The following is a 14,477-nucleotide window of genomic DNA, read 5'->3' as shown; positions in this document are numbered from 1 at the left end:
GAGTTAAAGCCACAGTGAGATACCAGTTCACACCTACCAGCACGGCAATGATTAAAACGATTAGCAATACCAAAAGTTGGTGAGGATTTGGAGCAAAAGGTACTCTAAGACATGGTTGGTGAGAATGTAAAATGGTACAACTATGTTTTTAAACTATTTGGAATTTAGAAAGTTAAACACAGATGTATCATCATATGACATAACCATTCCATTTTCAAGAGAAATTAAATATATTCACAAAGCAACTTGTAAAAGAATGGTCATTACAGCTTTACTCATTATAGACAAAGACTGGGAACAGTCTTAGGTGTCCATCAGTAGGAGAATGAATAAATAGACTGTGGTATTCTCATACAATGAGGTATGTTTATCAAAAAACTTAAGCAAACTACTAATACACAAAACAACATTTGTGAATCTCAAAACCATTATGTTGAACAAAAGAAGCTTTACACAGATAGTATATACTGTATAATTGCTTTTACATAAAGTTATGAAATAGGCAAAAATAATCCATGGCTGTAAAGAATCAGAACAGTGGTGGCCCCTGAGGGTAGAGAGATTGATTTAATTAGAAGGGACATAGTGTTCTATTTATTGATAGGATTTGGGTTACAGAGATGTATCCATACATTTGCTGGAAGTCGGTGAATATGTGTTTAAAGATTCCTGTATTTTACTATAGTAAATTTTATAACAAAAATTAAAACGATAAACAAATATTGAACTCTACTTGACGCTGAATATTTAAGGGAATGGTACTAATGTCTACAATTTATTTTGAGATGCATTAAAAATAAGATAGAGTGATGGTTCAGTGGGGAGATCGATAGGTGGATACAAACATGATAAAACAACCATAATACACCAAGTGTTAATGGCAAAAACTATGTGGTGAGTATAAGTGTATTCACTTTCAACTTTATTATATATTTGAAATCTTCATGATATAAAGTTGAAAAAATGTCTTCATTCTTTCCTTCCAGTATCACATTGCGTAGGTATCTGCTCTGAGAATAATAAATGAGATAATATTTGGAAAGCCATTAAAATAGTGCTTGGCATACATTAAGTGCTAAATAAGTGGATTTCTAAAAACCAAGTCATTATTAAAGGAAAAAAATACCAGAAATATCAAATCCTATGTTATCACACCACAATGTATCCGTAAATGAAAAACTCTCGAAATACGTTTGTTCTGTAAGAGTTAATTCAAGCAGATCTAGAACCAGCTTGAGTTGTGCCACCCACGTACCTGCACGGCACTTCTCCCTCAGCAAGAAAAGTACTGCTTCATAGTGTTGCTTTGTAAGGGTGGCTCTAAGGGGTGGTTTGTGTGAGCTTGTCAGCACTGTTTATTGATAACAATAAGATTGATGATTTGCAGCTGGTCTCAGTAAGACCCCCCAGAGAGCTCTGTTGTGAGGGCTAGTTATGTAAAAAGAATCCACATGTGCGACTAGCAGGATATTAGCATCTCGGGCCAAAACTTCATTTTGAGCTCCCTGGTTCCAGGACATTCCCCGCACAGGTCAGTGGTTGGTGATCCCAGAGAGAAAGTGTCACCGACTACGTGCCTCAAAAAACTCAAGGATGGGTTTGGAAGCAATTAACTGTTTTTTCCAAGTTGTTTCTTTTCCTTTTGTATGTTAAGGAGATGTAACCATCAGCCGTCCTGAAACTGTCAAAGCCTCACCATAAGAGCTATGCCCATGACCTTTGCCTTATTTTTAATGCCAAGATCTCTCCAGGAGGAGCTTAGGCCTCATTACGTGCAAGCATGTTCTCCACCTGAGCCTGTGCAAGGGAATACCCTCCTCTCCCTTTTAAATATTCATTCCCTAACCAAATAAAAGTTCCTGCTTCCCTTTGTTCAGGGACGCCATGACTTTGGAAATGATTCCTCATGGCCTCCTATTTGCTGCAAATACACTTTATTTTGTGAGAGAACTTCCGCTGGTGTAGAGTCTTGTTTAACTCACAAGGAGACGAACCCACTTGGTTCGGTAACAAAAGCTCCTCTGGTAATGCCCTCTATGGAGGGAGAACAATGGGAGCTCTCGCCTGACATCTCCTGCCCCCTTGCTGTGAGGTAGTCTTTGGCTGTAATGCGTGTCATTGTTTAATGCTACAGCTATAATGTGTCCTTATCCTGCAATAAACTGTAGATTTGTAAGCATTATCATTTTGGGTCCCGGGGCCTTCTTTAGCAATAGAACCCTGTCTAACTCCTACTTTCAGTGCAGTGTATCAGTATTTTTCCTTTAAATAAATTTAGATGATGTACATTATATTACACATTCTTATTTTTGTAATAAAAGAGATGGTAGAGGCAGGTACTACCGTCAGTGGGAGCACTGTCTAGCAGATTTCCATCTAGTGAGAAATAGTGGGTCAAAATATCTTGCACTTAATAAAAGCAAATGGCTTTTGACTAGGCACTTTTGCTTCATCTAATCTAAACCAATAGTTGAGAAATATAGTTTTGGAGACAGAGGAAATCTATTTTCTTAAGATATTAAACAAAAGAAAGTCAACTATCATTTTCTCTAATTTGCTTAAAAGGAGCATAGTAGTTTTTGTTTATCAACACTCAACAAATAAGCCAAGCTTTTTAACACAAATTTTAACACAATTATCTATTGAAATATTGTGAGTGGTATTCCAATGATCTGTAAAAGTGAATTATGTGCATGCATGTGTTCATGTTGTAATGTTTTCTTAATAGAATGAAAAATTATCAATTGCATATATTGATGTAGAGGAAGTAGTAAGTAATCTAGATTAATATTAGTAATTCACTGTATTCTGCTAGCATAAGTCAGGCTTGGGAGATCATCAACTGTGGACATACCTTGTTATTTAAATACCATTTATAATTCTGAAACAGCAATCACTACATACTATTCCAGAAGTATGTAAAAATGAAACCAGATAACCACTTCCTCTTAGAAGAATCACTTCCACTGAACAAAAAGAGCAAAAAATTAAATAGCACACATATAGGTGTTAATAGAGGAAATAAAATAGGTTGCTGGACTGTAAAGGGATTGGTCAAGGCTTTCTCAAAATTATTCTGCAAAACACTGCTTCTCTAAGATATTTATCGAACAAAATGTTCTGTGGCCAATTAAATTTGGAAAATTTGGCACGGATTATCCATCTCCCCATACTCATCATAGGCAGACTCACAATAAAGGACAATTGACTAAAGCCATAGAGAAAATCTGAAGCAAATGTACCTGCTTATTTTTGTTGACATTCATTAGTTTATCATGTGATCTCTTTGTTGTTATTCCTTAGCTGACCACGTTATTCTTTACTTAACCATGGAACTCTTTTTCTTTGGAAAAATATTAATATGTTAAGTACAGCACACTTTGTGAAGGGCTGGATTATTCTAATAAGAAGGACGCTGTGGTATCCAGAGTTTGTGGGAAAGGATGATTAGGTATGAAGGGGGCAAGAGGAGAAAACTTCATCTTTGGCAAGATTCTTTCACCTGACTTAACCTGAACAAATTTCGATCTTCACCTTGTTTGCCTAGATGGGTATTTTTACAATACACCTGTGAAAAGCTCAGTAGCATGGGTTGAATCCAGTATTATTATTATTATTTTTTTGGTAAGGAAGATTGGCCCTGGGCTAACATCTGTGCCAATCTTCCTCTATTTTGTATGTGGGTCACCACCATAGCATGGTTTGACTAGTGGTGTGTAGGTCGGTGCCTGGGATCTGAACCTGCAAACCCCGGGCCACTGAAGCTGAGCAGACAAACTTAACCACTACACCACCGGGCCAGCCCCTGAGTGCGGTATATTTTTAAAACTTCTTAAAATCACCCAGAAGCTGGGAACCCATGTCACATTTCCCATCAAATTGCAAGTTAACAAGAAGAAATAGGGGTTTCAGAAGACAATGCAAATTCACGCTCGCAGATTTTTAACCATCAGCGCAGGCCTGAGGTTAACTGGAATCTTGGTTTAAGAGTACTTTGAAAAATCATGTTAAGTATTACAATTCTTTTCAAAACAAAACAAAATGTATACTTTTGAATATCAACTATAGAAATAAACTATTATAAAAATCTTCCTGACCAGAGGTGATCTGTAGGAGATAGACGTTGGAGTATGTATGTTGGTGAGTTATAACCAGTGGGAATGTAAGAATATGTATACTCAGTATGCGTTCTGAGTATGTATCCAAACAGAAGTAAGAAAAAGTAAGAGTTGTAGATATTTAAAAGAGTGCACGCAGGGCTTTAAGTATTGAGAAACATTTCTATTATAACATAGAACTGTTCTGGGAATTGCACAAAATTCTCAGATATTGATGAAATAAATATTCACCAAGCAGCTCACATAGTCCCATCCCGCTAGCAGCACGTTAGACATTGCAGCTTCTGGGACAATAGAGGTCATTACGATGTAGTTCCTAAGAAAAAGCCTTTGTTTCATTGGTTGGGGATTTAATATTCTCTGGCTGTGCTTAATTACTAAAAGGCCTGCACGCATTAGAAGAAAGGTCATGTTGGTCAAACATTTAGATAAATCATCTATCCTACACTTATAAAGCATCTATGACTAAGAGTTTTATAAGAATCAACCAGTGGTAAAATAAGGGACATTCAGCACTTGTGAGATCTTGAGTAATCCTACTTTCTAGAATTCAATTTTGCCACCCGTATCTTGAGAGAATTGGAGCAGTTGGACTCCAGGAATCCTCTCAAACTCTAAAACAAACAAACAAACAAAAGAAAACAAAGCACTAGCATTTTATTGAAATCAGGGGTCTAGGTGGAAGGGAGTAGATCCCCGCACTGGGTAAGCAGACCTCTCCAGGAGGTACCTGCCACTTCTCACCTGGAGATTTCTAGTTTCAGTGTAACAGTCTAAATACTGAAACACAAATCTCCCTCAAAATAGCATTTTAAATGTTCTAATTTATTATGGCCACTTAAGGAACATAGTATATTCTGTTTTTTCATAGTGTATTCTCTTTTTTTCACGTGAATACCAAAAATAATCAAAAGCAACTGTTTTGTAAGCAGCTGAATTTATTGAGGGAAGAGGGAAAAAAGAAAGATGAAAAGGAGAAGACTTTCATTCTTCTCAAATATTCTACTTATGTGGTGTACATACATAGATGTCACATAGCCATTAAAAGTATGTTTTCTGAAAGGTCTCTCTTATCTTCTAAAAGGTTGGTAAATTCGTTGTGTAAAGCTAGTCTTCATTACACAGAGGAAAAATATTTGATCGAAGTTGACATCCCGATACAGTACACTCAAGCTATATAGGTCACAACTTAATTTCATGCTGAATGTCCCAGATAAAAGCTGTAAGAAGGAAGGTGAGCTCGTATGTTTTGCTTTCAGATTCCCCCAGTCAAGTCGTAGATTCCTCTTTTTCTGTCTGATATGACATTCCAGCATGCACTCTCCCAATGACGTCACACAAACCACCGAACCCTGCAGGAGACCAAGACTCCTCAGCCTGAGACAGATAAACAGCATTTTGTCAAAGTTCCAAAGGTGATATACCGTAACACATTACAAAAGCAAACAAACTTGAATGACAGTTGGAAACTTAAGTTGGTCATCACTGGTATTCTTCAGGCATAAAATATTTTGTGCAATGAGTGTTTTGAATTAGGGTAAATATGAAAGCTTAAGGCGATTAATAACCACTACATTCAAAGACTTCTGAGATATATTTCTTGCAGCTGTGGACCAGAATACAATTGCAAACAGATTAATTAACAATACTGTTGTTGTTTCACTGCACTGAACCCGACAGAGTAAGCGAGTTCTACATTAACAAATATTATTTCCCAAGCAAACTGTGTTGCAAGAACTTGATCAAGGACGCTGTGATTGGCCAAGGCCCAGACATCTGCCATCACAAAGTTAGAAGAAGAAAACCACGATGTAGTACCAAACAGGGAAGCTGACATATAAGGGAAGTTAGAGCTTTCGTCCCCTGAGCGCTGATCCAGTCTTAGAAAGCTCCTGCACTATTTTGGGGTAGTGAAGTCTGACAATCAGATAACTGACCCAAGGTACTGTTCTTGGAAACTTCATTTTCTCCATGTCGTTTCTCATTGCTCACCCTATTGAAGGATGTAATATCTCAAGGAATATAGATTTTCCAGCTTTCAGGGGGCAGTGTTAGAACTGGGGTTCAGTTGGCACCCTGCCAGAGTTTAATGATTTTTTTTTTTTCCCACTGTCTGTTTCCTTTAAGACCCTGCTATGACTTTAGTGAAGTATTTCCCACAAGCAGGACCAGAGGGGATGAGGTAAAGAATAGTCAGTAGTGCCCTTTCTCTTTCAAGCATGGTCACCATGAATGTAAATACAATAAGAGAGAATGGAAAAAATGAACTGTTATAGATGCAAAACAATGTATCCCTTCCAAACCCATGTCTGAGTGCTTTGAATAAGTTGATACACTCAGATTGCCTTTTCACTCATTTCTATCTTCTTTCCGTTATTCATTCACTGTCTCACTTTTGGTGATTCAACAATCATTTGTCTCTTGCTATGGACTAAGGAGAAAAACAGATTTGCTCTTGGCGTCAAAGATCATGCTGCTTTTCTTGAATGGTGCTTCCGAAAGACATGGAATTGGTTAGCTTTATGATGAATACGTTGAAATATAACAGAACAATACTCTGAACGTCAGAAGATCAGCTTTTTCAGTGATTTTCTGTGCATTTCCTGAGTAATTTTTGACATACTACTTGACCTGTGCTAATGCCTTGATTTCCCCAATAACAAAATGAAATCAATAATGCATAGCACTTACCTACTTTGTGGAAATATTTGAGGACTTACGAGGAAGATGCTTTTTGCTATTTTGAAGAATTAAAAAATGTTCTGACAAATTGTTATATCACATTTATTGGATAAGAAAGTAAAAGCAATACATTTTCAAGTAGATCCTTTATACTTTAGACATCTTAATTAGAGCAGTAAAGCGTGTGTGTAAGAATGACTGTGGCTATCATATGAAGTTTCTTTTATATAAAGAAACTGTTCTTCATAATGATGAACCAGTTATCAAATATGACAGCCTGCAATGGCTAAAAATAACTAAAAAGCTATTATTTAATAATAAACAGTTAAATTGTAGATACGAGTAGTAGTTTAAAAAGTAGACTTTCTTTTCATGTTTATATGGACTTTCTATTTCTTCTTAGGCCAAATAACCTGGAAAAAACAATAGTAATCTAGAATGCTTATCTCATGTTACCTTCAAATTGATATTTTAAAATATATTACCCTTTTTTAGTTTAATGGAAAATAACGTGATTATTTAATATCCCAAATATCATAATATAGAATTGAATCTGATTTAAAGATTCCAAATGGGTCTCCTGAAATCTGTATACATTAAGTGATCAAAGTGATAATTTGATGAGATGGTAGCCCATTTACTAATTACCTTGAAAGTCCTGGATTCTTTCTTCTATGATTATTTAAATGCCCAGTACCTACGTATGTACTCAAACTCTCTTCTATAAGTTATACAACTATTTTGAGATAAGAAACTCTATGCTGAAGTAACAATTTGAATGAGGAATAGAAAAAATTGCTTACTATAGTTGTCACTAGTTTCCTCTTACATAAATAGAATACCTAAATCATAGCATTTTAAGCTAAAACAGCACTTTTGAAAGTTCAAATTCTCTTGATCTATAAAAGTAATTTATGACTGCACAGTAGGCAAAACAAAGGTTACCAATCCATGGCCCAAATTATTAAATAGAAAAGACCAAGGTGGGCATAATTATTTTTACATTTCTGACAGATGCAATTTTTCACATGCTAATGCTTAGCTGAAAGATGGGAAAGGTTAGGAGAAGTGGATTGTCACTGAAATATAGATGCACTTGTAGAAATTGCTTGGTAGGATGTAAGAATGAGTTTTGATCTTTCACACACAGCCCTCTCTGTAAAAAATCCAGTATGCAGTGTAGATATGGAGAAAAACCTGTCCTGTTTGTTTTTACTTAAAATGATTTTTGGTCATGTAGCTAAAGCTTGAACATCTGTTAAAAAAACAAAATTATTCCAAAATTGTAGTTTTCAACTATGAGCGGCTTATAGTTTGTAGGCTACTTACATCCCATGTCCTTCAGTTTCAGCATCCATAAAAGGAAGAGGCTAGATTACATACTATTTTAGGTCTTTCCAGATCTAAAATTCTATTATTTTTATCAGAATGAAGTCTTGACAGGTTGATGGATAGATATGTATGTGATAAAAGAAGTATAATAAAATATTAAGTAGGTGGTATGTATATGGGGTTTGCTATATGTTTAAAAATTTTCATGATAAAATGTTGGAAAATGCAATTTTGATTAATAATATTCTACAATTGCATACTGATATATAAAAAAGGATACATGCATTCATATCATTTAGTATTTACAGGGACATCTGAAGTATAATTGAATTTTTTTCAGCACCATTTTATAGACACAGCTGAGAAGAGGAAGGACTTATCTAAAATCAAAGTAACTGATTAGTAGGAGAATTTTTTTGGTAGACCCTGATTGGTGGAATTCAAGTTCAAATTAAGTATCCCCTTCATGAAGTAGTCATTCCTACTTTGGGCGTTTACTAACTGTGCACAGCAGCACAATAAGGAGCGTCATACAGTTTTACAGCATTTTAGAAGGTAGTTTCACATACATTGTCTCGTTTAATTAATAAAACAAAACTGTATGATAGGTCAGGCAGGAAATATTACCTGTTTGTTAGCAATGAGGCCCCTCGAGCCAGAGAAATATCATGACTTGCTCGGGGTAACAGATTCACTGAATATAAAAACAGACATGGGCCTAGAACCCTGATTGTCTATGCTGTGCTGGAAATACGGAGACTGTGAAAGAAAAGAAAATATGGACTTTACTTATAAGTAACTGACAATCAAATTGGTGAGATATGTTTTATGAAGTAACTAGAAAATAAGCAAAAACCATTAGCAAATAGTATCTTGATTATGTAAAAACACACATACAGGAACTTACTTAGTAAAGAAATTCAAATTAAGAGAGAAAGCTGCTGTTACTTTAAAATGACCCAGCCTAGAATTTCAGACATTGGTGTCAATTCTGAAAAACTTGAAAAAAAAGTTTTAGGCTTTACCAGTATTTCCCCAATTCTCTAACAAAGTTGATGGTATGGCAATGATCACTTTAGTCTTCTAAAAAGTGAATCTTGAGATGGTTCACTTATAAACTTGACTGATTCCCTTATTTATACTTAGGACAATATATATAATAAAAGTTCATGTTGTCCATCACCATGATGGACAACCTATTCTCTATCTGGTCAACCTATTCTTGAAAGGAATGTCCCTATGACTGCATCTGTACCAGCATAGTATGAATATTTAAGAGTTTACAGTGACTTTAAACAATGCAAATCTGTAAAGAATCCAGATAAAATGAAGACACTTTTTTTCAAACACGATAACAAAATGTTGGTTTTGGATTAAGAGAATTAAATTATATAATTTGAATTTATTTTCCTGTGTTGGTACAACCTCAAATTGTCAGAGCAAAATTTCAATAAAATATATATTTTCCATTGTGTATTTTCATGGAGAAGAGGAAAAATAAAAATAATAAAACTAAGATGATAAGTATGGCAAAATAAAATTAGAAGGTTGATTCCAATTGGTTTATTAATTAAGATGCTATTATTGTATAAAAATTTTTTTATCGCTGGTGCCTACATACAGATTTGATTCTAACAGTTATCTACCTGTTTGCCACTGGTCAAAACAGTAGAATGTGTGATTATACAAATATGGCACAAAATCTATATAATGAGGCAAAATCATAGATGCATAATAAATCTTATGTAATTATAGACCATGAACACATCATATGTAATATAAACAAAGAATTTAGAATATGACACAATAAAAATTTATTTAAAATTGTAAAACACATTCAGGTTTTAACAAGAATGCCAGTCCACATTTAAGGGACAGCAAAAAAAAGCATAGAATCACTGGGGATTTTCTTTTCTCATAATCTCTTCTCTAATCCATGGCAGAAAGTAGAATGTCAACACCTTAAAAATCTTAGGTAAAGGCATTAGTTTCCACATTCCCAGTCACTTTAATTGAATGTGTAGTGTGTATACAGAACTGTAATTCTGTCCAGAGGTTGCTTGTCAAGCCATGTTTTTATTGTAATTATGTGATTTGTTCAGCTTTAATAGTATTTACTTTTGAAGGTCAGCTGCCCTGCTCAGACATGGTTAGTTGAAGTAGGGAAAATATGTAACACCCACCAGCAGAAAGCCTAAAAGAAAGAAAATGGGAAGGGAGTACACTCTTCCCATTTGGACAAAAAACAAAGTGAAATTGTCACCTACCAATGATTGTAAACTGACAGATCATATTATTTTCATTTCATATTCACTTACCATTTGATAACGATCTTGTAACTTTTGGGGGAGAAGGCTTATAGCTCTTCTTTGAAGATTTAATTACCTTTACTCTCTTAGGATGCCAACAATGATGAACTAGTCACAATAATCACTTAGGAGAGAAATCTGTAAAAATGGATGGTACCTTTCATTTTCCTGGTTTCCTCTTAGAAAATTTATTTTAAGTCAATTTTCCATCATATTTCTATGTATTACGAAAACCCTCCCAAATTCACAGCCCTGACTCTTGGAGAAACTTTGGGAGTGGGATCAATTTTAATGCTCTGACTCCACCTCATGCCACAGATCTTCAGGATTATTGTTATAATCATTTAACATCAATTACAAATGCTCATTTAGTTTCTGAGGTGTTCACAAAAAACTAATACAGAGCAAACTACTTGATCACATCCTGAAATTTTTATCAGCAGGGAACCACCTAACTAGTGGCTTTATGTTGGTATCAATCTCAAAATGGTATTATGAATGGTATAAAGGAGAATAAAAAGAAGAAATAGTCAGATAGAAGAAATTAGTATTACAAAGCAAATTTTAACTGACGTATAAGATCCTGTAGCAGGATCTGATGGGAAACATCTAAGACAACTGGACATTTCTTGTACAAGGCAATAAGAAGCCATCCCACAGAATTGGAACCAAAAAGGGAAACAATGAATTTCGAGACAAAACTATCCACTATGATATTCCATTTGTTTATTGCCATGTAACAAATAATCCCCAAATTCAGTGAGTAAAACACCAACCATCATTTTATTATATATTTTATAGTTTGAGGAGTTGATTAGGCTTAAATATGTGGTTCTGGTTCTCTCATTCATTTGCAGTCTGACAATGGCTGGGGCTAGAGCTATTTCAAGAAAAGCTTCCTCACTCAGACATCTGGGACCTCAGCTGGGGCTGTCAGTCAGAACACCTACATATGGTGTCTACATATGATCTGGGCTTCCTAACATGGTTAGTGGGTTCCAAGAGCAAGCATCTCAAGAGAACGATGCAGAAGTGTCTTCTATGACCTAGTCTCAGAAATCACATGGCATCATAGAGTGTCACTTCTACTACAGTCGCATTCTTATCCTTACAGGCGAAGAAACACACACCCCACTTCTCTGTGGGAGGAGTATCAACATCACACTGTGAGAAGAGCATGTAGGTTGGGAGATCATGTTGCAGCCATCTGGGATAACACAAACTACCTCAGTGTCAAGCTCTGAAGGCTGATCAGGATTATAGTTTAAAGTAACTTCCTATTAGATAGTCCAAGTGAGCATTGACTGAAGGCTACAGGTGGCACTTTAATAGCTGAGCAAATAACTATGATGTTCAAGTACTTGAAAAATATATGTATAAAATTGAACTTTTTAGCTTTACTAAAGACTTTGTAGTTCTTTTTTTCCTTCTAATTCTGAACAATTTTGCTTTATTATTTTGATGCTATATTATTATGTATGTATATGTTCACGATACTTCTGTCTGCTTGGTATTTTCTTCCTCTATCTCTATTAATTCATTTCATCTTAAAATCCTGTAGTATGATGTTAATAATTGCTATGGTAGCTTACTTTTTATTATCGTTTTCCTGTTACAACTTCCATTTCTTTGATTTCAAATATTTTATGTAGTTTATTTTAGGTGTGTCTCTTTTAAGAGCATAGAGCTGGATTTATTGTTTTAAGTACTTTTTAAAATCTAGGCTAATACTTATTCTTTTAAATAGCGAGTTGAGCCCCTCTTTATTTATTGTGATTATGGTGTATTTTGAGCTTATATTTACTATTTATTTTTTTGCTTGGTAAATTTTTTATTTATTCTTCTTTTCCTCCCCTGGTTCAGAACCCAGAGATTACATTTATATTGTTTTAACTGTCAGTGTTAAATGTTTGATATATAGATATAGGTAGAAATTTTTAGATAAAATCTAAAATCATTTTGCACTTCTGTTCTCTAATAATATATGATATGGAACTTAGCCTGCTTAAATTTCCATTTGGCACATTCCCAACTAGTAGTATTACTGAAAATTTTAATGCTGTCTTTTTAACTCTAATATTTATGTTAAAAAGTTAATAGTTTCTTTTAATTTATTAAAATGTTGTCAATTTCTGAGTTCACTGTTTTTTCTAGAATACCATGCTTATTGTTTAATTCTTATTAAAGAAAATCCTTCAGCAATTCTTCCACTGGTAAAATCTCTTAGTCTTACTCTATTTGAAAATGTCTTTATTTTACACTTAATAATGCAGAATAGTTTGAGTATATAAATCTAGACTGATATACTTATTTTTCCATTGGCAATTTAAGATTTTATTTCATTGTTGTCTGGTAGCCATTTTTGCTTGTGAGATGTCTTCCAAAAGTCTAATTATTATCCTTGAGTACAATCTTTCTTTCTTCTCTAATAACTTGTAACATTTTTCCTTAATATTTTACTATTTTAACACCAAATGTCTAGATGTGGATTTATTTTATTCAAACTATTTGGTCCTCAAAAGGTTCTTTCCATCTGAGGATATATGTCTTTCTTCAATTCTGGAAAAATTCTACCCATTGTCTCCATAAATATTGATATTCTGATGTTTCCCATACTCTTATTCTAGGTATCCTATTTGATAGCACAAAGGTTAAGATCACAGTCTCTGGATTCTGACAATCATGTTTAGTTCTGCCCTTTTCTGCTTGCACTTCTTAGTTTCCTCACCTTCTAACAGAATAATATTTTAGCTCATTGGCATGTCCCCATTAAAAATTCCTTTTGAGGAGCTAGCGCGGTGGCGTAGTGGTTGAGTTTGGTGCGCTCTGCTTCGGCAGCCTGGGTTCGGGTCCTGAGCGTGGACCTACACCACTTATCAGCCATGCTTTGGCAGTGAACCACATGCAGGGTGGAGGAGGATTGGCACAGATGTTGGCTCAGGGCTAATCATCCTCAAGCAAAAAAAAAAAAAAAATTCTTTTTGAGTAGGCATATCTTAAGGGATAAAAACCCAATTCCTGATCTAATACTCAAAACCCTATATAGAATCTGGTGCAACTAAAACTCTTAAACCTAACTTTCCACTAATCTAATATTCAGGATTTCAGCTCAAGTCAAATTGACCTACTCACTGTCTTTAAATTTACCATAGACTTTTCCATTGCCACAAATTTTTGAAAGTTGTTTCCCCTCATGGAAATACTTTACTTCATTCATAGGCATCCTACTCATTCTCCACTGCCTGGCAGAACATCCCCCTTTTCCATGAAGAAAATCCAAGTAGAAGTAATTTCTCCCTATTCTGAAATCTTTCAAGACTTATGTCTTCTTATAGAATGAATATAATGTGTAGGGTTGAAGTTCACAGATCGGGGAGCCAGATTGCTTGAATTTGAACCTCAGCTTTCCCACTTAAGAGATATATTACCTTAAAAAGTCTACCTAACCTCTGTGTGCCTCCCTTTCCAGATCTGTAAAATGGGATTAAGAAAAGTCTGTCACATTTTGGGGTGGATGTTTCTCATTCACTGCTGAGGATTATTTCTAAGCGGAGAAAACTCAATTGATTATAAGTCCTGACCTCCCTGCTCTCTTTTACTCACTTTGTTTTAGGGAATATGGACTGACTCACGGATTTTTCTCTTGGGGTTCAGGTTGCCACAGGGAACAAACATTTTGTTTTGCCTTTCTTGAGGCAGTTGCAGCCTCAAGGAATAGATTGGGAGGAAAGCCCTGGTCACCGTTACCATAACTGGGTAGATGAATCCATGTGATATTGAACTTCACATGTCTGGTCCATTTGGCTTTCACACTTAACTATGTTTGCCAGCTTAACCTTTATCAGTAATAAAGTTTATTTTTGGAGCACATGTGCCATGCTTTGTTTTACTTCTCAATGCATTCAAAACTCAGGAGGTGACAAGAGTCCCCTCTTGAGAGGCTCTACCACCACAGTACCTTAATGACAGTAGATGCTAAATAAATATTTCCTAGAGCCAATGATAACTGTAATGGATCTACACTAGACGAGAAATA

This window comes from Ceratotherium simum, chromosome 13 (genome assembly GCF_057802395.1).
Source record: "Ceratotherium simum simum isolate JZ-2026a chromosome 13, ASM5780239v1, whole genome shotgun sequence".
NCBI lineage: Eukaryota > Metazoa > Chordata > Mammalia > Perissodactyla > Rhinocerotidae > Ceratotherium > Ceratotherium simum.
This window is presented reverse-complemented; position numbering follows the sequence as displayed.